Source organism: Talpa occidentalis, unplaced genomic scaffold (genome assembly GCF_014898055.3).
Source record: "Talpa occidentalis isolate TD23 unplaced genomic scaffold, MPIMG_talOcc4v2.1 talOcc4.10, whole genome shotgun sequence".
NCBI lineage: Eukaryota > Metazoa > Chordata > Mammalia > Eulipotyphla > Talpidae > Talpa > Talpa occidentalis.
The window spans coordinates 47,695,964-47,720,384 of NW_023600993.1; the positions used below are offsets into that span (position 1 = coordinate 47,695,964).

General features: G+C 40.9%; 1 protein-coding gene and 1 pseudogene across 10 annotated transcripts in view; both read right to left on the reverse strand.

Annotated features, from left to right (window-relative positions):
• The window catches only part of MAGI1 (membrane associated guanylate kinase, WW and PDZ domain containing 1), a 648,234-nt gene that overhangs the window by 211,491 nt on the left and 412,322 nt on the right, over window positions 1-24,421 (reverse strand). The gene's annotated exons all lie outside the window — the stretch shown is intronic.
• Window positions 18,534-19,032, reverse strand: LOC119230834 (60S ribosomal protein L27-like; annotated as a pseudogene).

Sequence of the window (24,421 nt, forward strand, 5' to 3'; positions counted from 1 at the left end):
CATCCATGTTAAGGAAGGCAGACATGCTACAAAAACTCACCCAAGTCCATGATATTTAAATTTGTAATAAGAATGATAATTTACGGGCCTCCCCTGGTGGCGTAGCATTTCAGCGCTGTGCTGCAAAGCTGCCCTCAGCCTCTGCCGCGCGGGTTCAATCCCCAGCGGCCAGCGAGGATCCCACATGGCGCCCAGACCTCTCCTGCCGCCCTCTGCTCCCCTCAGCAGTGTACTTCGGTCTTTCTGCCTGTTCTGCTCCCCGCTCTGGCTCTGGTGAATTTTCTCACCCTCCCACACTTCTGACTATACCCAGTGCTTGTATAAATAAATAAATCTTTAAAAAAAAAGAATGATAATTTAGTGAATACCTCCCATGTGTTGTAGTCTATGTAAGGTACTTGTTTAATCCTAACAACTATCAATTAGGCATTGAGACCATTTTACAGAAGAGTAACTGAGTGTTAAGAAGGTCAAATATTTTGCCAAGGTCATCCAGACAGTCAATGACAGAACCAGGATGGAAGCCCAGACTTGTCGACTCCTGTCATAAATTTAATGTTTGGAAATTAGATGGTTGCAAATAATGTTTGAAAATATCATCTTGGTGTTTTGGTTTTTTTTGAAAGGATTTATTTATTTACATATACAAGAACTGGGGTACAGGCCAGAGGTGTGGGGGGTAAGAGAATTCACCAGAGACAGAGTGGGGAACAGAACAGGCAGACTGAAACACACTGCTGAGGGGAGCAGCAGGCATGACAGGAGAGGTCTGCTGCACCATGTGGGTTTCTCCCTGACCAGGGATCAAATTCGTACCGCAGTGGCTGCAGGTAGCTTCATAGGTTGCACCTTAACCCCTTGTGCCACCAGGGAGGCCCATCTTGGTGTTTTTTTTTTTTTTTAAGATTTATTTTTATTTACTTATGCATATAAGAACTGGGGTCAGGCTGGAGGTGTGGGGAGCAGAACAAACAGATCTACTGAAATACACTGCGGAGGGGAGCAGCAGGCAAGACAGTAGAGGTCTGTTGCACCATGTGGGTTAGCTCCCTGGCCAGGGATCAAGCTCAGGAAACAGTGGCTAGCAACAGCTTGCTAGTGCTGAGTCTTTAACCCCTGCACCACCAAGGAGGCCCTCATCTTGGTGTTTTAAATAAATCATGAAGGCCTCCCCTGGTGGTGCAGTGGTTGAGCACTGGGCTGTGAGGCTGCCCGCAGCCTCTGCAGTGCCGGTTCGTTCCCCGAATGCCGGTGAGGGTCCCACCAAAAAAAAAAAAATAAAAAAAAAAAATAATCATGAAAACCATTGTTTGGCAGAATTGAGTGATCATTTGTGCACCCCATTAAAATCTGTGATTGAAAAGAAAGCAATTTAAAAGGTGGATAAGGGATTTAAATGGACACTTTACCAAAGAAGACATACAGGTGCAAATAAGCACATGAAAACACATTCAACAACTTTATAATTTGGAAAATCCAAGTTAAAAACCACAATGACTTACTCTCTCTTGTAGCTGCCCAAAATGCTAAAACTAAAGAAGGTCATGGCAAAAATGATAAACTCGATCCCTGCTATTGTGAAGAAATAGGAGGCCAAGAAGGTGGTAAATTCTGTTTGAGAAAAGGCCCAGGAATTCTGGCATGGGACAGGACATCCAGTCAGAAAGGGCCTCACCCAGACCTTGGGCCACCCATCATCTACTCAACTGTTTGAGCTGGTCCACAAATACAGAGGCCAAGCAAGAGAAGAAGCAAAGACTGTTGTCCTGGACTGAAAAGAAACCTGCCGTCCCTAACTAAGAGTCCACCTGTCCTCTGACAGGAGTTAACACTGTCACCACCTTGGTAGAGAACATGCAAGCTCAGCTGGAGGTGATCACACATAATGTGGACCCCATCAAGCTGGCTGTCTTCCTGCCTGGCCTGTGTTGGAAGATGGGGGTTCCCTAATGCATTACCAAGGAGAAGGCTAGACTGGGGTGTCTGGTCCACAGGAAGACCTGTACCACCATGGCCTTCACACAGATTAACTCAGAGGACAAGCTCTGGCTAAGCTGGTGAAAGATATCAGGACCCAATACAATGACAGATATGAGAAGATCCATTGTCAATGGGGAGGTTATGTCCTGGGTTCAAAGTCTGTGGTTTACACCCCAAACTTGAAAGACAAAGGCTAAAGAGCTGTCTCTAAACTGGGCTCAGTGTACGCTGCATTTTCTGTGCACAAAAAAAAATAAATGTGCTCCGTCAGTCATTGGGGAGGAAAATCACAGTGAAATACTGCCACACTTTCAATAGAAATTCTAAGGAGAAAAAAAAAATTTTTCACTTTGACAAAACCAAGTGCTGATGAAGATGTGGAACTACGGGAACTCTCATGTGTTAATATGGGTGAATGCCATTTTAGAAGAGTCTGACATTTTCTCATAAAGTTTAACATACCATGTACAACCCAGCAATTGCCCTCTTAGGTATTTACCCAAGAAAAGTGAAAAAAACTTATATTTAAACAAAGAACTCTCCAGTACACCTCTGATTTTTTTCTTTGGGGTTATGAGTCTATTTCTTGCTTTGGCAACTCCTTTAGTGATTTTATTATTAATTCCCTATAACTAGAAACAATTCAAATGACCTTCAAACAGTGATTGGATAAGACCACTGCAGTACATTCACATGGAATACCATGCAGCAATACAAAGGAATGTGGGGATAAACTTAGGGAGGGATGCTTCACCCCTCTTCATAAGGAACAATCCTCCTCTAATTTATTAATAAATGAAAGAAGGTAAATCCAAAAGTTTCATGCTATATCGTTCTTTTTATATGACATTCAGAAAAAGGCAAAATTACTGAACAGAAAACAGATGTGTTTGCCTGGTATTGAGGGAAGGGGTTGACAACAAAAGGACTGTCCAAAATAATTTGGGGAAGTGGTGATAGAACATTCTGTATCTGGGATGACGTGGTGGTAACATAACTATGCATTTGTCAAAACTCAGAATTACACAGAAAAAGGGTGGATTTAAAATAAATTCAAAATGTGAATAAAACCCACCTCAAAAAATTGTGATTTTTAGAGCTTCCCTGGTGGTGCAGGGGTTAAAGTCTCAGAGCTATCAAACTACAACCAGCCACTGCAACATGAGTTTGATCCCCAGCTAGGGAGCTGACCCACATGGCACAGCAGACCTCTCCTGTCTGGCCGGCTGCTCCCCTCGGCAGTGTATTTCAGTAGATCTGCCTGTTGTGCTCCCCACCCTGTCTCTGGTGAATTCTCTTAGCTGTACCACAACCTCTGCCCTATATCCCAGTTCTTAAAAAAATAATAATTGTGATTTTAATAGGAGAAATTGAACACCTCTCAAATATCATTAAAAAATAAAATACTTAAAATGCCTCTAGATCAAAGTCATCTTAAACTACAAGCAGTTTTCTTAATGACGAGATGTTGGACTATACCTATTTTCAAACTGGCAAGGCATGTATTTTTTTCTTAACACATTCTTTGTGCTTGGCAAGCGGAACAGTTTGTTCAATCCACCCCTTCACTCTGCATGCTGGAAAATTCAAACTAGGTAGAGGGGTCCTTGGGTGGAAGAATGCAGGTTTCTCCTCAGTCTGTAATAAGTCACAAAATCTGCTGTGGCTAATGTGTGTCTTTACAAAGGAGAAACTGCCAAGAAGCTATCATTGTTCAAAGGCTTGCTGGTTTCCCATTGAGGAAGATGCACCACAGAATAACCTGGTGAATTGCTCTGGGAGTTTCTATCCTAATCTACTGCTGGGTAAGTGCTTTGCTATCAAATTCATGGTTAAAGGCCTTTTGCCAACTTTTGTCATTCCCCAATAAGACATCTTTGGGCCCCAAATGTCTTTTCACACCTTGCTGCTTTTTTACTGTCATGGGAATATTAACAAACCCTCTTCCTACTTCATTGCATCTCATATTATAGCACAAATCAAACAGAAGCACTCCATCAGCAAGTGACTTTATGAAGAGTCTGGCAAGCCAGATAGATGCTCACCTTGGCAGTGAGAGGAGGAGCAATACCTCTGGATCTCAATTCTCCAGCACACATTTGGGACTCTTCCCCGGGGCTCCAGAGTCTATTCATTGGCTCTCCTTAGATGCTGTTTTCATGAACAGCCCCAAAGCTCTGGCTCATCTGCCTACCAAAGACTCACTAAAAACCCATATTACAAGCAATTCAGAGCATGAAATGAAAATTGATGCTTTCAACTCCTGTAACGATGAAAACCGAAAGCTGCCACAAACTGTGTTCCTTCATTTTCTGTGTCAGTTTTCAAGAATAGAGATACCAGCTTGTTATGTGAGATAAGAATGTGAACAGGGGTGAGGCATCCCTCCCTAAATTTGACACCACTGAGGCAATGCTTTTTGTAGCAACACACAAGTCTGGTAGGGGTGTATTACTAGCAAAAAGAAAAACTACGGAATCAACACTTAAGAGTAAAGATGACAAGCAAATCCCCATACATAAAGGCACATTAAAACAATGAATTACTGCGCTCTTGAGTTGGAATCAAATCATACTGTTCAATCTGGACTACAAAGATGAAAACCTCACTGCTTACTTGGAGTGAGATGAGCACTTCAAGCTCTATCTCTATGCAATTTAAACATCTGTAAAAGAAGAGGATGAGCAAGAATAAAGTCTCAGAATTCTCTTGCAATATTATGTTCCATAGTTTTATGAACTAGAAAAGCATAGAGGTCTTCCTCTGTTTTTACCCTTGGTACTTAGAAGCGTACCTGGCATATACAATGTGCTCAACAATTCTTGTTTAATAAATGATATTAGAGGCAGGATAATTTTGCTCTGGTTCAGTAATTCAGAGATAAATATTTATACACCTAAATTGTGATTTCATGGTAAATCCGAAGACACAAAAATGTATGAGCTACAACTTAAACTTGACCTTATGATTGAGATAGGGAATAAGAAATGTTTGCTTGAGAAAGGAACAATGCAGGCAGTAAAGTGTTTCCATTAATGTTATACAAAGGTTCAGAGCAGGAATAGGTGAGCACACACAGCTTGTGGTGTTTTCCTGACATGTGTGGACATGAAGTCTTAACTGGTGAAGAAAGATTAAAAACAGTGTGGATGGGGGACTCATTTCCAGAATAGATTATTAAATTGATAGTGGGTTAAGGTCCTTCTGGACTTTACGTACTAACAAGATACTATGAAAACAGGTCCAGCTTAAACTTACCATTTTTGAACACCCACTATGTTACTTCCCTGCTCATATTCCCCAATCTGCTGACCATCTCCACCTAGATGTCTCTTCTGGTTTACCAGTCTATGTGGCCATTCTTCCCAGGTACCTGCAGGCCATCTTGGAATCCTCCCTCTGTCTTTCCTCTCACATTCCATTGCTAACACCAGGGCCTGCACTTTGGCTATATTGTTAATATCTGTGTAATGATGTCACCCCCTTAGTCAACAGATGACGAACTTTTCCTGTAAAGAGCCCTAGAATGAACAGTTCAAGCTTTGGAGGTCACATAGTTTCTATCTCAGCTGCTCAACACGGCCATGTCACACATCAGAGGCATAAACAATACATGAACAAATCACTGTTCCAATAAAACTTTTTAAACAAAAGCAGGACCATGGCTTGATGGCCCCTGACTTTGATGGTTTGTCAAAATGGTTCTCAAAAAATACAAATAGGGCCACGTTGTTCTTCTGGTTAAATTTATCCAAGACTTCGGCTACCCTCAGGATAAGTTCCAGACTCCTTGGCAGGACATTCAGGGGCCACCATGTCCCTCACAACCCTTTCAGCAGCACATTAAACAATCAGTGACTTGATGTTTTCCATAAATCCCAGACTCATGTGCTGTGGATGCACACATGGGGCTTTAGACTGGGATGACTCCACAGATCCATCTGTCCTTAAAAACCCACAACTGACATCTCTTCCAGGAAACCTTCCCTGACTGAATTCTGGACAAAGTCAGACCAATGACTCTGTTCCCTAAACTCCTTTACACATTTCTATAACAGTCCATATGACATGGGGCCATCACTGGTCATATATGTGTCTCCTGCCACCCCCACCCAACTCAACTAGACCCTCTGAAGGGAAAGGCTGTTTTTTTTTTTTTTTTATAACTTTGTATCCTTTGCACCTAGTATAATGTCTAACTGGTCATAGTAACTATTTGATTCAATACTAAAGAAAGAAAATCACAAAAATTCCAACTTGGTGCTCATTAGACCTTGTATAACTTTAATAACACTGAATTCACTCACTGCTCTTAACTGCCGTGGTTATGCTATGACTTTAATTCAACAGTTGCTATTAAAAGTTGTCCAAATGTCAGAATGAACTGTTCTTTCTTAGGATGATATAATTCAAAATTCCCCCTTTTAAGAGAGATGTGCTTTAAAATTGCTACTTAGTTGTCTCACCATTAGTCTTTAATTAGCCGCTTGAACAATGCTGAATGTGTTACATCCTCTTGCAGAAAACCAAGTCCTTAAGCAATTACTTGTCCTACCGAATATGACCTCTGTCACCACTGTGTCCACGACAGACAAACCTTCCCAGAGCAGGAAAAATTTCCATGTTTGCCAGAAGCTGAACAGAGACTCTGAGGCCAGGGGACACATGAGCTCACAATAAAGTCTGTTTAAAGTTTTTCACCTATCAACCTGGCAAAACTTTACAAGATGATATTCAATTTTGGCAAAGATGAAAGGCACAAATACTCCTGGTACATAGTAATGGGGATGAACATGATACAGTTCTTTTGGAAGAGTAATTTGGAAATAATTTTCTGAAGTTCTTAGACTCAGTGATGCTACTCTCAGGAGTTTAACCTACAGAAAGATGCACAATGGGGCACCCAGCCTTGTGTACAAGGACACCCGTTTTGGCCTTGTTTCTAGCATTTGGAACAGCAGGTTGGTGCTCTGAATGCAGGTATCGTGATGTTACCCAGGAATCCCATACTCCAAACCCACTGCTTTCTGCACAGCCCACTTGTATGTCTAATAGACACCTCAAGCTCATTAACTGAAATAAAACTTCATATCTGGGCCTCCCTAGTGGTCTAGGGGTTAACCCACAGGGCTATCACCACTGCAGCCTGAGTTCGATCCCAGGCCAGGGAGCAACCCACATGGCGCAGCAGACCTCTCCTGCCTCGCCTGCTGCTCCCCTCAGCAGTGTATTTCAGTAGATTCATCTATTCGGCTCCCTAATCTGTCTCTGGTGAATACTCTCAGCCCCCGAAACTCTGACCCACACCCCAATTCTTCTATGCATAAAAATAAATACATTTTTGAAAAAAATTAAAAAATAAATATGCAGGTCTTCAATCTTCAAAATCTTTGAGATTTAAAATGTTCAGTTTTAAAGTACATCTATTTATTTGGCGGGGGTGGGGCGGCTTCCCTGGTAGTGCAGGTGGTTAAGCGCAGCTCTGTGAAGCTGTCCACAGCCTTTGCAGCGCCGGTTCAATCCTGCCCGACAGGCGAGGGTCCCAAATGGTGCGACAGATCTCTCCTGTCTGCCGCTGCTCCCCTCAGCAGTGTATTTCGTCAGTTTGCCTGTTCTGTTCCCCGTTCTGTCTCTGGTGAATCCTCTCACCCTCCCGCACATCTGGCCTATACCCTGGTTCTTGTATAAATAAATAAATCTTTAAAAAAAAAAAAGTACTTTTTTTAAAGGAGGGGATTTTTAAATTTTTTTATTAAAGATTTATTTATTTATACAAGAACCGGGGTACAGGCCATATGTGCAGAAGGGTGAGAGGATTCACCAGAGACAGAGTGGGGAACAGAACAGGCAGACTGACGAAATACACTGCTGAGTGGGGCAGCAGGCGAGACAGGAGAGGTCTGCCGCGCCATGTGGATTGCTTCGCGGCCGGCAGGGATGGAACCAGCACTGCAGAGGCTGCAGACTACTTCACAGTGCCGTGCTCAACTGCCTGCACCGCTAGGGAGGCCCAAAGAGGGTAATTTTGAATTATATCATCCTAAGAAAGATCTTCAACCAAAAGAATGCCCAATTCAGAAAGCAAAGTTCCATCCTTCCAGTTGTTCCGGTTTAAGAACAATGGAAATTGAGATATTCTCAATGCCTCTTTTTCCCCACTCCTCACTTAATTTATCATCAGATCATTTTAGTATCACTTTTGAAATATATCCAACTGCTTCTTCCATGTCTCTACTATTTTTTTAATATTATTCATTTATTTTTGTGAAGAATTGGGATACAGGCCAGAGGTGCTGGGGGTTAGAGGATTCACCAGAGACAGAGTGGGGAGCAGAATAGTCAGATCTACTGACATACACTGCTCTCTATTATTACTGCTCTAGTCTGGTACCAGGATCCTATCTACGGACTCAACTTCCATCCTTCCATGAAGCCTTAATACATTACCTAAAACAAGACTCCAATGGCTCCCATTTCACCCTGGGTAAAGTGGTTAAAATGATCAAAAACGCCTGGCATGATGTGTCAGCTCTCCCTTACATTCTGACCCCTCCTCCCACAGTTTCAGCCTATCTCCTTTGATTCCAGCCACTCTGGCTCCCTTGCTATTCCCCAGACAATGCAAACACCATTTCTGCCACAGGGCCTTTGTACTTGTGCCACAGAACATTAGTACTTTACCCAGAAACACACATGGCTCCTTCCTTCACTCATTCAAGTTGACACTTAAATGTTCCTTTCCCAGTGAGGTCTACCCTGACCACCCTAATTATTTTTTTAAAGATTTATTTATTTATGCACACAAGAATTGGGGTACAGGCCAGAAGTGTGTGTGTGTGTGGGGTGAGAGGATTCACCAGAGACAGAGTGGGGTACAGAACAGACTAATTGAAATACACTGCTGAGGGGAGCAGAGGGCGAGACAGGAGAGGTCTGCTGCACCATGTGGGTAGCTTGCTGGCCTGCCGGGGATGGAACTCATGCTGCAGAGGCTGCAGATAGCTTCACAGTGCTGCACTCAACCCCTTGCACCACCAGGGAGGCCCTGGCCACCCTAATTAAAGCTGCAACGTACCCCATCCACTCAGTCTGGACCATCTTACCAGACTTCGCCCCTCATACGTACCAACAATGTACTTAACTATTATATCTACTGTTTACTGTCTGTCTCTCTGACTAGAACATAAACACCATGAGGGATCTTTATCTGCTTTGGTTGATAATATCCCAAGTATCTGGAACAGTCCCTAGCACAAAGGTTGCTAAGTAAATACTTGCTGAATAAATGAATATACCCTAGAGTTATTTTGTGAGAACAAACGAACCAGCCCTAGCAAACAGCCACCTAACAAACATGTGCCAGTTATTATTAGAAAGAATGATGGGTACATACACGTATGCAGTCATGTGGAAAGCTGCTCATATGTAGTAGCAATAAAAAAAGATAGGCTTATGCAGAGATAGTGATGACAGCATAATTCGTAACACAAAAAAAGTGGAAACAACCTAGAATCTCTCCATCCAAGTGATATTTGATTAGATTATACCAACCTTCAGACCCATGCTTTGAACACCGGGTGGTTGGTACCAAGAATGAAGCAAGATATTTCTATTATCATCTTTTGTGCTTGACATTTTTGCAAGCAATCAAGCAAACTTCAGTTTTTTCAACCATAGTAATTTTTAGGAACAAACTTCTCACAGCTGAAAGATTTTGTTTTAACTAATCATTTCAACTTTATTCCCTATTCCCTGATCTTATTAGGACCAAATTAACATGGTTCTAATACAAGCTCCAGGAGGGGTAGGGGATTTTCTCTGTTTCATTTACTGAGCTATCCCCAATACCTTAAAAATGCCTGGCACAGAGTAGCCACCCAAATACTTATAAGTAAGTTACTTCTAATATGAAATTAGCTCCAGGTAAAAAATACACATGGTGAATTAAAGTGCCCAAAATGCTAGAAAAGGAATCAGTGGAAGCCTCCATGAACTGGATTACTAAACTTCATGGAAAGGAGTTAAAAGCATTAGTTCTTTTGCTTCACTATTAGGACTCTATCTATAGTCATTATGTATTTTTTTAAAAGATTTATTTATTTATTTATACAAGCACTGGGAACAGTCAGAAGCGCGGGAGGGTGAGAGAATTCACCAGAGCCAGAGCGGAGAGAACAGGCAGAATGACGAAGTACGCTGCTGAGGGGAGCAGCGGGCGGCAGGAGAGGTCTGCATGCCATGTGGGACCCTCGCCCAGTGGCGAGGGATAGTACTGGTGCTGCGCAGGCTGCAGGCAGCTTTGCAACCCAGCGCTCAACCGCTGCGCCACCGGGGAGGCCCAAAATCATTATGTATTTTTAAAGCAACTCTGATTGGCATTGTTCCATAACTAATAAGAAAATTATGGCACTCCCTGTCTTATAAGAAAATTATTTCCTATGGTTGTTGTCAAATGTATAGATTCCCATGTATCTAATCTTTATTAAGGCAAAGAAACATGACCAGTGTGGGTATTCAGACGTAAAGGTGATTCTTAAACAAGAGAACAGCAACAACTTTTAAAATCAATAACCTAGTGAATAGAAACCTAACAGCTTTTTTATTTCCAATAGAACTGAAGAGAAATGATCACTTTGGAGGGAAAGAATGCATATTTTAAATACATGGGACAATGGTTTTCTTTTAGTATTTTTAATTTTTTTTTCACAGAGTTGTACTTTTTACTCTGTTTTGGTAATGACAACTCCACTCTAGAAGGTAGCTCAAACTTCTTAAAAATGACTAGCCAAAATTTTCAATGCATCTACTTATTCAAGTATATACCAAACACATAGGTGCTAAGCACTGCGATTAGAACTGGGATACAGAATGAGTAATAGCAAAAACCTCTGTAAATAAGTGTTAAGACTCACAAAATAGAGTTAAAGGCATTCTGTTGTGTTTTTTTTTTCTTTTGCTGTAAACCTTAAAAATCTCTTCATTCAAGAAAACTTTAAAGCTAAAATTTTTTCAAGAATATTCAACCTAGTGATTCAATTTCAAGCCTCAAACCATTCTTTTACTCTCATGCTTATCTTCTCAAACATCTTAGTAAAAGGTAAGATTGTCCACATCCTTTTGTTATTCTTGAGTATGACAGCCTACTGAAAATGTAAAGGATGTCAATTTCATTGGCAGATGGAATAAAAATCAGCAACTGCAGCTCCAAGACCATCAGGAAAAAACATACAACAGATATCCTGATAGCATTCAGTCATCTAGTCATTGGAATGTTAGGGAATGAATGGATTCCATGCCATTTTTATCAGTAAAGAACCACCTGTCAAATAGGTTTATCAATGAAACATGGCACATCGCACTATTCATAGAAAGAGTTTGAACATAATTTTCCTGTCTGTGGGTATCCTAAGGGAATCAAGTAAGGCCCCACAATGGCAGAAACCTGTCACCAAGACCTGGTTAACAAGAGAAAGCAAGCAAGATCTTTGCACATAGTGTTTTAACCCTCCAAAAGCCTAAAGTCATCCAGAACTGACCTATTGTAAGCTGTCAGCAGTTACCTAAAGAGTGGTTAGCAGGCCTACCCTTTCTTCCCACCAGACTTCTCAAAAAATGCCATGACAGTTTCTTTGGTGCCAGAGGGTGTCAGAAGGACTACAAGGGTCTGATTATCAAATAAGAAAGTTGGTTTTTTTTTTTTTTGGTTTTTTTTTTGTCCAAGAGAAAAGACAAACATGCCAAGAAAAAGAAAGAAAAACATTTGGAGAGTTTTAATTGGAGGGATCTTTTGATTTAAGCTTCTTCTAGTACTATCAAATTTTACCTATATTTACTTTCAACTTCAAAAATAGTACTTTTAGTTACTATTATCTCCCAATTTTTCTCCCTGGAGCAACTCTAATAAGCTAATGTCAGAAATTTACACACAAACTTATTGGGATTATTAAATAGGCAACCTCATTTGGTATTACATCACTTTTTATGACACAGGAGAGTCAAACAGAAATTACAATGTAATACTTCAATAACTGGTGTCAAGCAAGGTGGCTGGTCCCTTTATGAATATGGAGAGCTCATTGTCTCTTCTTTTTCCTCCCTATATGCAGCCACATGCCAAGAATAAACAGAAATCGGGGGGGGGGGGGGGGGAAGGAGGCACGCCCCATCAAAAGCCTCTGCGAGATATATCTTAATAATATAGCCTAACGTTATTGCTTCTATGGAGCCTTTAATGCATTGGTACATTTTCTGTTTTTATGCATAGTAATGTCTAAGATCTAGAGTTGTTCATCATAAAAACAGTCCTAGCTAAAAAAATGAAGTGTTTCAAGGAAGTCTTTTCTATTAATGAAACCCACATGAAATTTTATTTGCAAGTTTTTAGAGAACCTGCGTTTGTTGGGTTGGGAGCACCAGCAGACACACCTGGGCCACATCATAAATTACCTCCACAGTTAACATAAGAGGAAGTGCAGCTCTGGTCCCTGCTGGGGGAGGTACCATAATAAACACAACTGCCCATGCTTGCTCACAGCAAGGAGCAGCAGGTAAGCCTCAAGTCTAAAGGTAATAACAGACCTATTCAGAGTCATAATTAAGTAAAAAGAACAGCCAGCTGATTCCACATCTCTTTATTATAAGCACAACAAATCCAAATGCCAAAACCCAAACATTTTTTAAAATGTTGCCAGACATACAGCTTGAAATACACAGCCTAAGAAAGAAACTACTTAGGTATGCAAACAAATAACCTTCAGTATTTAATTCAGTGCGGTGGGAGGGGGGACAAGAAAATTAGGGATTAGAGGAGGGGACTCAGCAGGGATCCTTTCCCTCTGGCCCAACCCCTTCCCCAAAACCAAAAGCTGAAAGGTGTTGGGAAACAAGAGCAGAATGCTTCTGTTCCTCAGTTGAGAAATGGAGGAACAAGTCTCCATTGACGAGTTACAGTACAAGTTAAATCATAAAAAGAACATAAGAGCATATCCAATCAATACTTGAAGACTTCCAAAGTTACCATAAAACACCCATTTTCATAAAGTATTAGCCTTGGAGATGACAAAAGACCTTTATTAACTAAAAAGGGTACTACCCCAGAACCAGAAAGACAATATGTTATTCTGTGGGTTAGCAAGTGCATATAATATACATGGGCTTATGTGCATTGCATATACACCAATACTTACTTTTTTTTTTAATATTGAAAGTCATAATGCCCTCATGCAAAAGCTTCCAGTTTTATTTGAACCCGCAACAAATATGTCCCCAGCATCTGAAAGCTCTGAATACTAGTTCAAGAGGAGTAGTGAAGCAAACATCCACAAAAACCAGCCAGCCTTATTTGACTAGCACTCTTAAGTATTCCTTTAAATGATTCTCAGATAACAGAGCCTTGAGCACAGTAAACTCTAGGCAAGAGAAAAGGGCACTACTTACCTAATCCTTACAAAGAACCAAAACATACCCAATGATTTGGCTCACACACAAATCCACTCCCTTTGTGTGTTAGGCAAAGTCCCTGTGCCAACACCATGGAGATGACAGCTTCCTCGAACCCAGGTACCCAGGTCAGCTAGACTTAGTACTTGGGAAGAGGATGGGCGGGATAGCATTCCTGCCTCTTAAAAATCCCCGCGGCTTCCTGACTCTGCCCATTCACTTACAAGCACAGGATAGAGAGGACAGCCTTTCAGCTCCCAAGCACTCAGCAAGCCAGACTACACTCCGCTTTGTATTTTCTGGATGCCCACAGACATGCATATCTTACCTAGATAAGACAGTGCTCATATACACACTTTAATTTCCAGGAAGCAAACTTAAAGAGCCTTCTGCACATTCTTTCTTTTTAAAATGGGGGCTACGGGAGGGGGGCCCGCAGGTCTTTGCGCCTTTATTTTCTCGGAAGCGAGCAAAGCCCTCGAAAGTGCAAAGGCATTTGCCCGCCGCGCCCGGGAGAAGCAGCAATCCCTCTCCCTAAGCCGTCCCCAGCCAGGGCGCCCGAACAATGCAGCAACATACATTTACCAACACCTGCTGGAGCCTATTAATATGCACGGGGACGTAATGATCCCCCCCAACCCCTTCCCCTGCCCTCTGCACTGAGCAGGCTTTCATCTCCTGCTTTACCATCCATCAGGAACTCATTTCAACGGCCCCCTCCCCCTCCTGCCCCCAGTCCCCATTCAGCCGAGCCCCTCGCTCAGAAAGCCCAGGCTGACGAGCACACTTTGGAATGCACTTCATTAAAATTTAGCTGCCCGATTCCAACCTGCAATGCGGAGGAGGCAATACAAAGCGCGCGCCACACTTCCTCCAACATCCCCTTCAAAAGCTCCATTGTTCACTAGGCATCTGCTCCAGAGCCCGGCCTCTCCCTACCCACTGACCCCTGATTTTTTTTTCCTTCCCCCCACCTCCCCCTCCCACTCGGCCGGGCCAAACGGGCCTGCCTGGTGAATTAAAAGGCAGCCTCAGCCATCTGGTCCTCCCAAGCTGGTCCGGTTTCCCCCACCCCCCCTCCCTGGTCCACACACCACACGCGGCATCTTCACCTCCATGTATATTCCCACAACCCAAGCGCAAACCTCGGGTGGAAAGGCGCCTCTGCCAACGCCTGCCTGTCCCCAGGCTTCCTCCAGCTGCGGAGTATTCGAATCCAGAGGTGGGCAGGGGGCGGGGGCGGGGGGCAGCGAGGAGGCAATCTTGGACCACTTGTACTTGCCTGCAAACCCCAGCCCAATCGCCAAGATTAATCCTTCCCTTTGTGAGCCTGAAAGAGCCTCCCACCACGCTGGTCCTCGGCTCTGCAGCGGCTGTAAAGAGAGGTGGGGGGGGGGGTGGGCTCTGAACCCCTTCCTAGGCGAGCTGGGGGCACCTCGGCCACCTGACCACAGAGCAGTTTTTCGAGGGAAGAAGGCGCTGGCAGCAGGAGCAGCTGACGGTGTGAGAAGGAAGAGAAGATGCCCAAGCTTGCGCCTTTTATATTACTGGCGACATTTCTAACACATGACAACAATTTCCATCTGTATTTAAGCCGGGAGTGTGAAAAAAGAGCATTACATCACAGAGCCCGGGTTCCTAGAGGCTGCCGGATATCTAGGCCAGGGGATTAGGGCCGCACCTGCAGAGCGGGCGGGAGCCAAGCGAGGCCACTGCCTTCCCTCGCCTGGCGTGTCAGGTCCCCGCGCCCGCGTGGTCCTGGAGGGAGCCCCCGACTAAGGAAAGGCGGGAAACGAAGCTGCTCCGTTGGCAAGTCTCGGGAGGCTGGGTGGGTGTGTGGTTAGGCGGGTGGAGGCATGGGAGGTGGTGACTGGTAGCTGGAGGTGAAACCTTGACATCCTAAGGGCAAGGGGCAGGCGGTGCATTCTAGGGCACCCACTTCTGCCTCTTCTTCAACTCCGGAGGGAATTGTGAGAAGATATCTCTTATGTTTAAAATAATTGTCTTGCTTGCAGTTACAATGAAAGTGGATGGAGAGACTCTGAATATTAATTCCAAGAAGCCACTTCCAAGAAACTGACACTTCAAGATAAGGGTAGAATCAGCTCCTAAATCATGCTGTTTCCTTAAGGCTTCTCTCTCTGTCATTCAAATGTACTCTTTAGAAGAATCTGGAAAATCCAGTAGTATTATCTCTAGTCTCCTTCAGAGGAAGCATTCCTCCCCAACTCCCACACCCCCCGTTGGTGGCTCTTTATAGAGAGACCTCTGGCTTTGGAAAGGTAAGTTTTATCTATTGCTGAGTGGGCATTTTTGACAACTGCTGAAACCATGCCTTCCTTGCCTCAGGATAGAGAAAGCCCTCCAACTGCCTGAGGAAGGCAGGCCACAGCCCTTCCCTGAACCCAGGGGCACCCAACCTCCAATCATTACCACAATTCAGACTTGAGGAGATAAAGGGACTAGAAGGTGTCCTGAGGTAAGGAATAACAAGAAAACAGCAAAGGGGGTAAGAAAGGAAACATTCATCTTCCTGAGGTGTAGGAAGGAGAAGGCAAGGTAGAACCTACATTCAAAACGGGTAAATTTCAGGGCCTCCCTGATAGCGCAGGGGTTAAAGACAGCACTATCAAGCTATCACCAGCCACTACAGTAAGAGTTCGATCCCCGGCCAGTCAGGGAGCAATCCACATGGCGCAGCTGACCTCTCTCCTGTTTTGCCCCGCTGCTCCCCTCACAGCAGTGTGTTTCAGTAGATCCGCCGGTTCTGCTTCCCACTCTCTCTGGTGAATCCTCTCACCCCCCTGCACCTCTGGCTTATACCCCAGTTCTTGTATGCATAAATAAATAAATCTTTAAGAAAAAACGGGTAAATTTCACAGAATGGGGAAGGAGTCTTAAGGAAGAGGGAGAAACGGGTGACAGGGCAACAGAGAGCCATTCAAAAAACAATGCAACATATACAACCTTCTCTCAAAGGTAGTATCAGCTGGATTTTATAACATTTGAAAAATAAAATTTGTTCCCTCACATGTGCTATTATTCAACAGTCACTATATGCCTGTCTGCTCATCTGTTCCCAGAATAATCCAAAGTGCGGGCATTTCTAATGCTCTTGTCATCTGGCCACTCTTGATGGCCAAAAGACACAAAAGACACATCTCTCCACTTTCCAGCTGTCTGACCGTGGGTACGGTACTTGCCAGGTCTCTACCCCTTTCTCATTATGTAAAGAATGGAACAAAACTACCTAATTGTTGTGAGGAAAATATACCCCAAACACCTGGCACAGCTCACCACACATAAAAGGTGCTCAGTAAATAGTACCTATCATTACTGTCATTATTATTCTGACTTTATTTCTTTTATCCCACAAAATAAATACCTTCATCTTCTACTTCCGAGGGAACCTACAAATTGGAACAGCTCCCATGGCTTCAATCAGTGAAAATCTAACACCAGTGTTGGGGGAGGAACCATGTTCCCAGCCTCTGCTTAACTGTGGGGTCAGGTGAAGTGGTGTAACAGGGAAGGCAGGTGGGCTCTGGGAAAGAAAAAGGAGCGCTCTTGCTTTTTCAGCCTAACTTGTCCCCTTATATTGCTGGGAAGGAGACATGAAAAGAGACACAGGGAGTAAAGACATTTAGAGGCACTTATTAGAGGCCACTGCCTTCCCCCCTCATCTGGCATGTCAGGTTCCCGTGCCCATGTGGTCCTGGAGGGAGCCCCTGACTAAGGAAAGGCAGGAAATAGAGCTGTGAAATGTGTGAGAGACACTTGGGAGGCTGACAGTAGCAGCCATTGTCTTTATACGGTATCTCCTGTGGTCCCAGCTTTCTGGAACCTGCTTTAGAACCTCTTTCCTATGGTTCCCCACCAGAAGGTGCCTCGGTCTTGTGACAAACATTTGGGCTTCCGTGGCCCTGTTTTGGGCTGATTCTGTTTGGCAGGGCATTTACCCACGAAGGGATGGGTAACATGTGGTATTTCACTGGGAAAATTCTTATTACAAACTTTCTTCTTGTTCTTGCAGTTCTTATTATTTCTCTCTCTCTCCACACTAATTCTATTATAGTTTTTTCACACATACAGTATGCTTTGCCTTTGAACACACAGATGACTGGACCCCTCCAAAGCATACAAGTTTGGGGGTCCTGAAGTGGCCCCCGGTCAAGTGCTAACACCAGCAGCCTAGACATCACTCAGTCCATCAGAAAAAGTAAACAAGATACCTTGGAAGAAAAACATTAATTTGCTTCATTTTTACTTTACATCTACTTTTACAATGGTGAATATGCCTAGAGAGCTGAATGCAAAGTATTAGCTTACATTTTTGGTTTAAGAGAAACAATAAATTTAAGGGAGCAGCGACTTTATATCAACCATGTACATAATACATATGAACATTCACATCATTTCCCCTCTTAATCATCAAAAAAGAAAAAAGAAGGAAAAAAGAATCTACATAAACCTTTCAAAAGCTTTTAGCCACAACCCAATGCTGAAAAATGGAATTTGTATTTTATTAGTTTTCCACAAGAAAATGATTGTGCAGTACAAATTAAATTGCTTTTTTGCAAGGAAGCTACACAGAGACTGTACCAAAGGGAACAAAAATACAAAACCATTCTCTTTATGAAAGAAAGAAGGGAACTTTTATTCAATAAATATCCAAGGATGTAGCTTTATAATCTTCAATAGAGGGAGAAAAATAGCCCTCATTTGGTTTGGAAATATCCCTAACAATAACAAATTATTTTCAATCAGAGCTCTAAGACCAGGTTTTTCAATTTACAAGTAAAGCAGAAGGAATAGATTCCATGAAAATCTACTAATTGTTTTTATAAGATTACACACTTGATCTCAAAGCCTGAGGCTCTATGAGTTTGTGTGGTCTTCAGCATAAGACAGCAAAGGCATTTCGTCACATTTCTTCTCAACTCTTTTGTTACACACGAAAATTTAAAAACAAATAGGCCATGGAAGAGTCTTCCTTTGTGGACTTCTAGAGCTTAGGGCAGAGCTATACAGTATCTTAAGGTCAGCGTAGAGTGACAGTGTAGTGTATGTACATACTTCTTTTTTTTTTTTTTTCTTTTTTTTTTTTTTTTTGTATTTGTAATGACCAAAGCAAAACATTTAAAATCGTAGCTTCTGGAAGAACCATTTGTTCTTGCCAGTCTTGTATCTCTCCTCGAATTTGACCTTGGCCTCTCCTCGGGCTTTGCGTTTAAGAGCAGGATCTCTGAAGACATCCTTGTTGACAACAGTTTTGTCCAAGGGGATATCCACAGAGTACCTGGTGGGCATGAGGTGATTGTAATTATACACTTTCACAAAAGACTTGATCTTTGACCTTTTGGCAATTTTCTTCCTGCCCATGGCAGCTGTCACTTTGGGGGATAGCGATCAATTCCAGCCACCAGAGCGTGGCTGTAAGGGCGGTCTGCGGTGCCATCATCAATGTTCTTCACAATGACCGCTTTGCGTCCGGAGTAGCATCCGGCCAAGACCAGCACCACCTTCCCGAGTTTCATGAACTTGCCCATTTCAGCAGCAACCACTCGGGCCTACAGCAAAAAGGGCGTATGTACATACTTCTTTACTAGCAATTTTTAATAAACAATTGTGAGAAAAGGGTAAGAATTCACATGGATGCATTCAAAGCAATGAGAGAAATGATTAGGAATCAGATTGATTAGATATTGTGGAAAAGAGACCACTTGGGAATGAGTAGAACATGTGGTATGAGAGTAGATCTGGGACTAGAATAGCTGGGTTCAAAACTCACCTCTGACTCTGTGTTGCTGTGAATCATGGTGTAAGAAGAATTCCCTTGCAATATATCCACTTTCTCATCTGCAAGATGGGTATAAAGAGTTCCTGCCTCATAGGATTATTATGAAGACTGAGACACAGTACTTAGACAAATGTCTGGCACAGAGATAAGTAGTCAGTAGGCATTAGTTAACACTGCCACGTCAATCATTTCTAACCTAAGTGAGGATTTCCTCTAAAAGCTTGCTCTCTTCAAATCTTACCACAAATACTTACTGAGCACATACCAAATATATAGCACTACTGGATGTAATAAACAGGCACATGTAAAGAAAATACAAAAACAACTCTACAGTTATTTGTTAATAGAAATGCCCTTTAGATAAAATTATATTGAACTGGCATAATAATGTAGACTATATTCAGAGAGTAAAATTCAATGAAAATAGAAATTAACAGAAAAGATGCAAAAAATTATTAAAAATAAAATAAAATCTCTGGGCTATGCCCAAATTCCTATACAAAAGATTATACCTTAATTATGCTATGAGTGAGACCATCTGGTAATTTTCTTTTTCTTTCTGGCTTATTTCACTGAGCATGATCCCTTCCAGCTCCATCCATGTTGCTGCAAATTGCATGAGTTTATCTTTTTTGATCATTGAGTAATATTCCATTGTGTATATATACCACATCTTCTTGATCCAGTCACCTATTTTTGAGCATTTGGGTTGTTTCCATAGCTTACCTATTGTAAATAGCACCGTTATAAACATAGGGGTGCAGGTGCCCTTTTGAATTAATGTTTCTGTGTCTACCTAGGAGTAGAGTTGCTAGATCATATGGAAGCTCTATGTTTAGTTGTTCAAGAAATCTCCACACAGCTTCCCATAGTGGTTGGACCAGTTTGCACTCCCACCAGCAGTGCAGGAGAGTTCCTTTTTCTCCACATCCTTGCCAATATTTGTTGTTGCTAGTTTTTTTAATATGTGCCATTCTCACTGGCGCAAGATGGTATCTCATTGTAGTTTTGATTTGCATTTCCCTGATTAAAAGTGATGCTGAACATTTTTTCATATGCCTGTTGGATACTGGATGGTCTCACTCATAGCAGGAATTTAGAAAACCTAAATAAGGGACCAGGAAAAATACTAATTATAATAAAGTAAAAATCAAAATCAACAAGCAACTATAAACCAGAGACACACTACAGGGGGGCGGGGGGAGAAGGGAGTAGGATCAAAACAAGGTGGGTGGGAATTGTATGGGGACTATAACCAAGATGAAAATGCATACATTGTGCAAAAATGAAAAATGATGTAAAAAATATATAAAATAAAATATATATAATAAAATAAAGTAATGAACAATGATGTAAAAATATTTTTAAAAATTAAATCACCAAAAAGAAGAAGGTCATTTTTCCCTTAATAAAATCTTTCCAAAGGAGACATTATACTCTGATTCACTGTCTTAATTCCTCCAGGAAGCCCACCCCCACACTATCAATGATGTATCTCTTTCAACAAGTCAAAATCTTCATGAATTTTACGTACATGTACTATGACAATAAAGCAAAGATTAAACTATATAAAAAGATTATAGCCTTAAATGCATATAGAGAAAGAAAATAATTTATGCTTGCTACTTACAAAGCAATAAAATAAACTTTTTTTTAAAAAAAGGTGAAAAATTGAACAAATAGTGTTGGGACAATTGGATACCTACATACAAATAAATGAAGCCATCTCACACCATAAACAAAATTAACTAAAAATGGATCATAGACCTAAATGGAAGGCCTAAAATAATAAATCTCTTAGATGTAAACATAAGAGTAAATGACCTGGGGCTAGACAATGACACCAAAAACACACATAAAACAAAAAGGAAAAAAAAATAAATTGTATTGCATCAAAATAAAAAGTTTTATACTAAAACCAATGCTACCATCAAATTGAAAAGATAATAGAGTCGGAGAATATATTTGAGAATGATATACAGCTGATAGGGGACTGGTATCTAAAATATATAAAGAACCCCTACCAGTCAACAATGAAAAGACAACCCAATTTAGCTTTGCAAATAGACATTTCACCAAAGAGGGCACACAGTTGGTCAATAAGAGGATGAGAAGATGTGCAAAATCTTTAGGGAAATGCAGATCAAAAACACAATGAGATTCACTAGAGTGATTATCATTAAAAAGTGAAGAATTGGTGAAGATGTGGAAAATTGGAACTATCATAAATAGGAATGTTAAATGACACAGCCATTTTTGACAGTTACTCAAAAAGTTACACAGTTAAGGCATACCCCTAGCTGTAAATCTAAAAGAAACAAACAAATGCATATACAAAAAAACTTATATATGAATGTGCACAGCAACATTATTGATATTAACAACCAAAAAATGGAAATAATCCAAACATTCATTACCTGATAAATTGACAATCAGAATGTGATGTATCCATATAACAGATTGTTATTTGGCAATAATAAGAAATAAAGCAATAATACATGCTACAACATGGATGAATTCAGAAAACATCATGCTACATAACTGAAGTCAGACACAAAATGCCACACATTATTCTATTTATGTGAAATGATCCAGAAGAGGAAAATCTATAGATACAAAGTAGATGAATAGTTCCTAGGGATTTGGACTTTAAGGGTACAGGGTTTATTTGGAGGGTGATAAAAAATATTCTAAACTTAATTGTGGTGACAGTTGCACAGTATTGTGAATATTTTTAAAGCTATTATTTTTAAATGGTTGAATAGTTTAGTATGTGAATTATATTTCCATAAAGTTGTCTATAAAAGATGGAAAGAGGGAATAGTAAAATTAAGGCAGAAATACAAAGAGGGAATTGCAGGCAATAAAGAAAATAATCTAGAGGATTGGCTATTTCTATGAAAGGACTAATAAAATTGAAAAAAGGGGGAGAAATCACAATCAATCAACTTTAGATACAAAACAAAGAGGCATTACAAATATATAAGAATTTTATTTTCATGTATAAAATTAATATGTACAGAGTTATGTCAGTCAATTTCAAAATCAGCTAGAGTAGATCATTTCCTAGAATAACAAATTAATGAAGCTGTCTTAAGAAGCAGTAGAAATCTAGATGACTATACCTAAAATGAGGTTAAAGAATAATCTCCTCCCTCTCTTTCCCTAGCTCCAATAAGGCACAAAACACACAGACTAGATCTGGATGGTTTATAGACAGATTTTACCAAGACTCCTAGAAAGAGAATGGCATCCTTATGTTAATCCAAAAGCACACAATATTTCCACTTTATATTATCTATTTTCTATGGATTTGCACATATGTATGAAAGACTGGAAAATGATATTAGAGGAGTACTTTTAAAATGATGAGTTGTGAGCCTCCCTGATGGCACAAGAGTTAAGTCTCTCTCAGTGCTCTCAAGCTATCCCCAGCCACTGCCGCCTAAGTTTGATCCCAGGCCAAGGAGCTACCCACATGGCACAGCAGACCTCTCCTGTCTCGCCCACTGCTCCCCTCAGTAGTGTATTCCAGTCAATCTGCCTGTTCTCTTTCCTACCCTGTCTCTGGTGAATCCTCTCACCTCCCCTCCACCCCGGCCCCCAGCCCTAGTGGCCTACACCCTGGTTCTCTTATGCATAAATACATAAAAATAAATCCTTAAAGTGATGAGTTATGATGAAGAAAATAGTATGGGGGTGGGATGGTCAAAAGGGACAGTGAAATTAATTGTGACGTTTTCATTTTTTAATAAAACAAGTATTCCGTATATAATAAAATTAATTACTGAAATGAAAAAATTAAGGCATTCATTGGGGAACTTGGATTAAATTGTCTGGCTGGTTAGCTGAACCATGGAGGATAGCTAAGGGGGTGGCATTATTGCCGCCACTTAATGATAATTTACTCTAACTTAAGGCAAAATCTCTAAACAACTAAAAGCTGGCTCAATGCTGGACTAGGAAGCCTAACCCTAAACTCAAAGTAGAGTTAACATAAAGGAATAGCCTTGTATACTTTATAACAGGAAGATTTTCTTAGTTCTAAGATGTCATTAATTATAAGATACATCTTTGATTTAATAACTTTTCAGAAAGAAGAAATGTCACATGAAATATGTCCATTTATGGTCAACAGATTCCAAGTGCTGAAAAATAAATGTATATGAGAATCAAAATTAACAGTACTATGTGACCAAGAGAGACCTTGGTGAAAGTGAAAAATCACTCTGTATAACATTTTAAGCTGTGCTTAGATTCTGCAGCCAAGTTGTACATAGAAAATGATGTTTAGTTAGATACTGAAATACATTTATAATGATTATTTAAGAAATGATAAATATCAGTGGTTATTAAAGAAAATATTGTTGGTTAGTGTTGATTAGGAAGGAAAACCCAAGTGCCTCAATAGGTCTTATGTAAATAGACCAAGTTGGCTAACAATAAGGCCAACATATAGACCAGACATTTTACTAGAGTTGCTTTTTTTTGTAACTCATGAAAAATGATGACTTTCATCATATGAATGATAAATCACTTCAAAAATAACAATTCACTTCCTGGTTAATTATATACCCAAAGGGAGGAATATTTTTCCTGTAATACCCTTTGATTTCCACTACTGAAAAAAATGACCAGCTTGAGATACTGTTTTCCAGCTGCTAAATTTTAACTTGAACTGGAAGTGTGAGGAAGTGACCCCTCTATGAAGAAACAACTCCACTGACAATTTCCTGCCTTGTTAGTTAACTGCGGAACCAAACAGCAATGAGGAATCAAGAATTCCTAGGCTGGAAATTTCAGCAAGAAATGAAGCTAGAACAGAAATGCAATATTTAGCTGAAAGTATTAATAATACTGCAATGTTCTCTTCAAGATTGAAAGACAACCATTTTCTTGGATGGAAATCAAATGAGGATTTTTTACAGATTCTCCAAGAAAATGCAGAAAAAACAAAGTTTAAGCTGTTATGCCTGAAAATGGTTCACACAATGCAAATATGCAATTTCAGATAGCTGATAACAGAAAGAATGATCCTGTAATGGGCTATTAAAGGTGAAAATTACAGGAACCTTAAAGTTTGTTTTTGGTTTGTTTTTTTTTTTTTTTTTTTTTTTGCACAAGGGATATTATGAAAATTGACTGTTTAAATTGGTCTGACTAGAGCGGCTCAACAAATGGCTTGTTCAACAGACCATACTT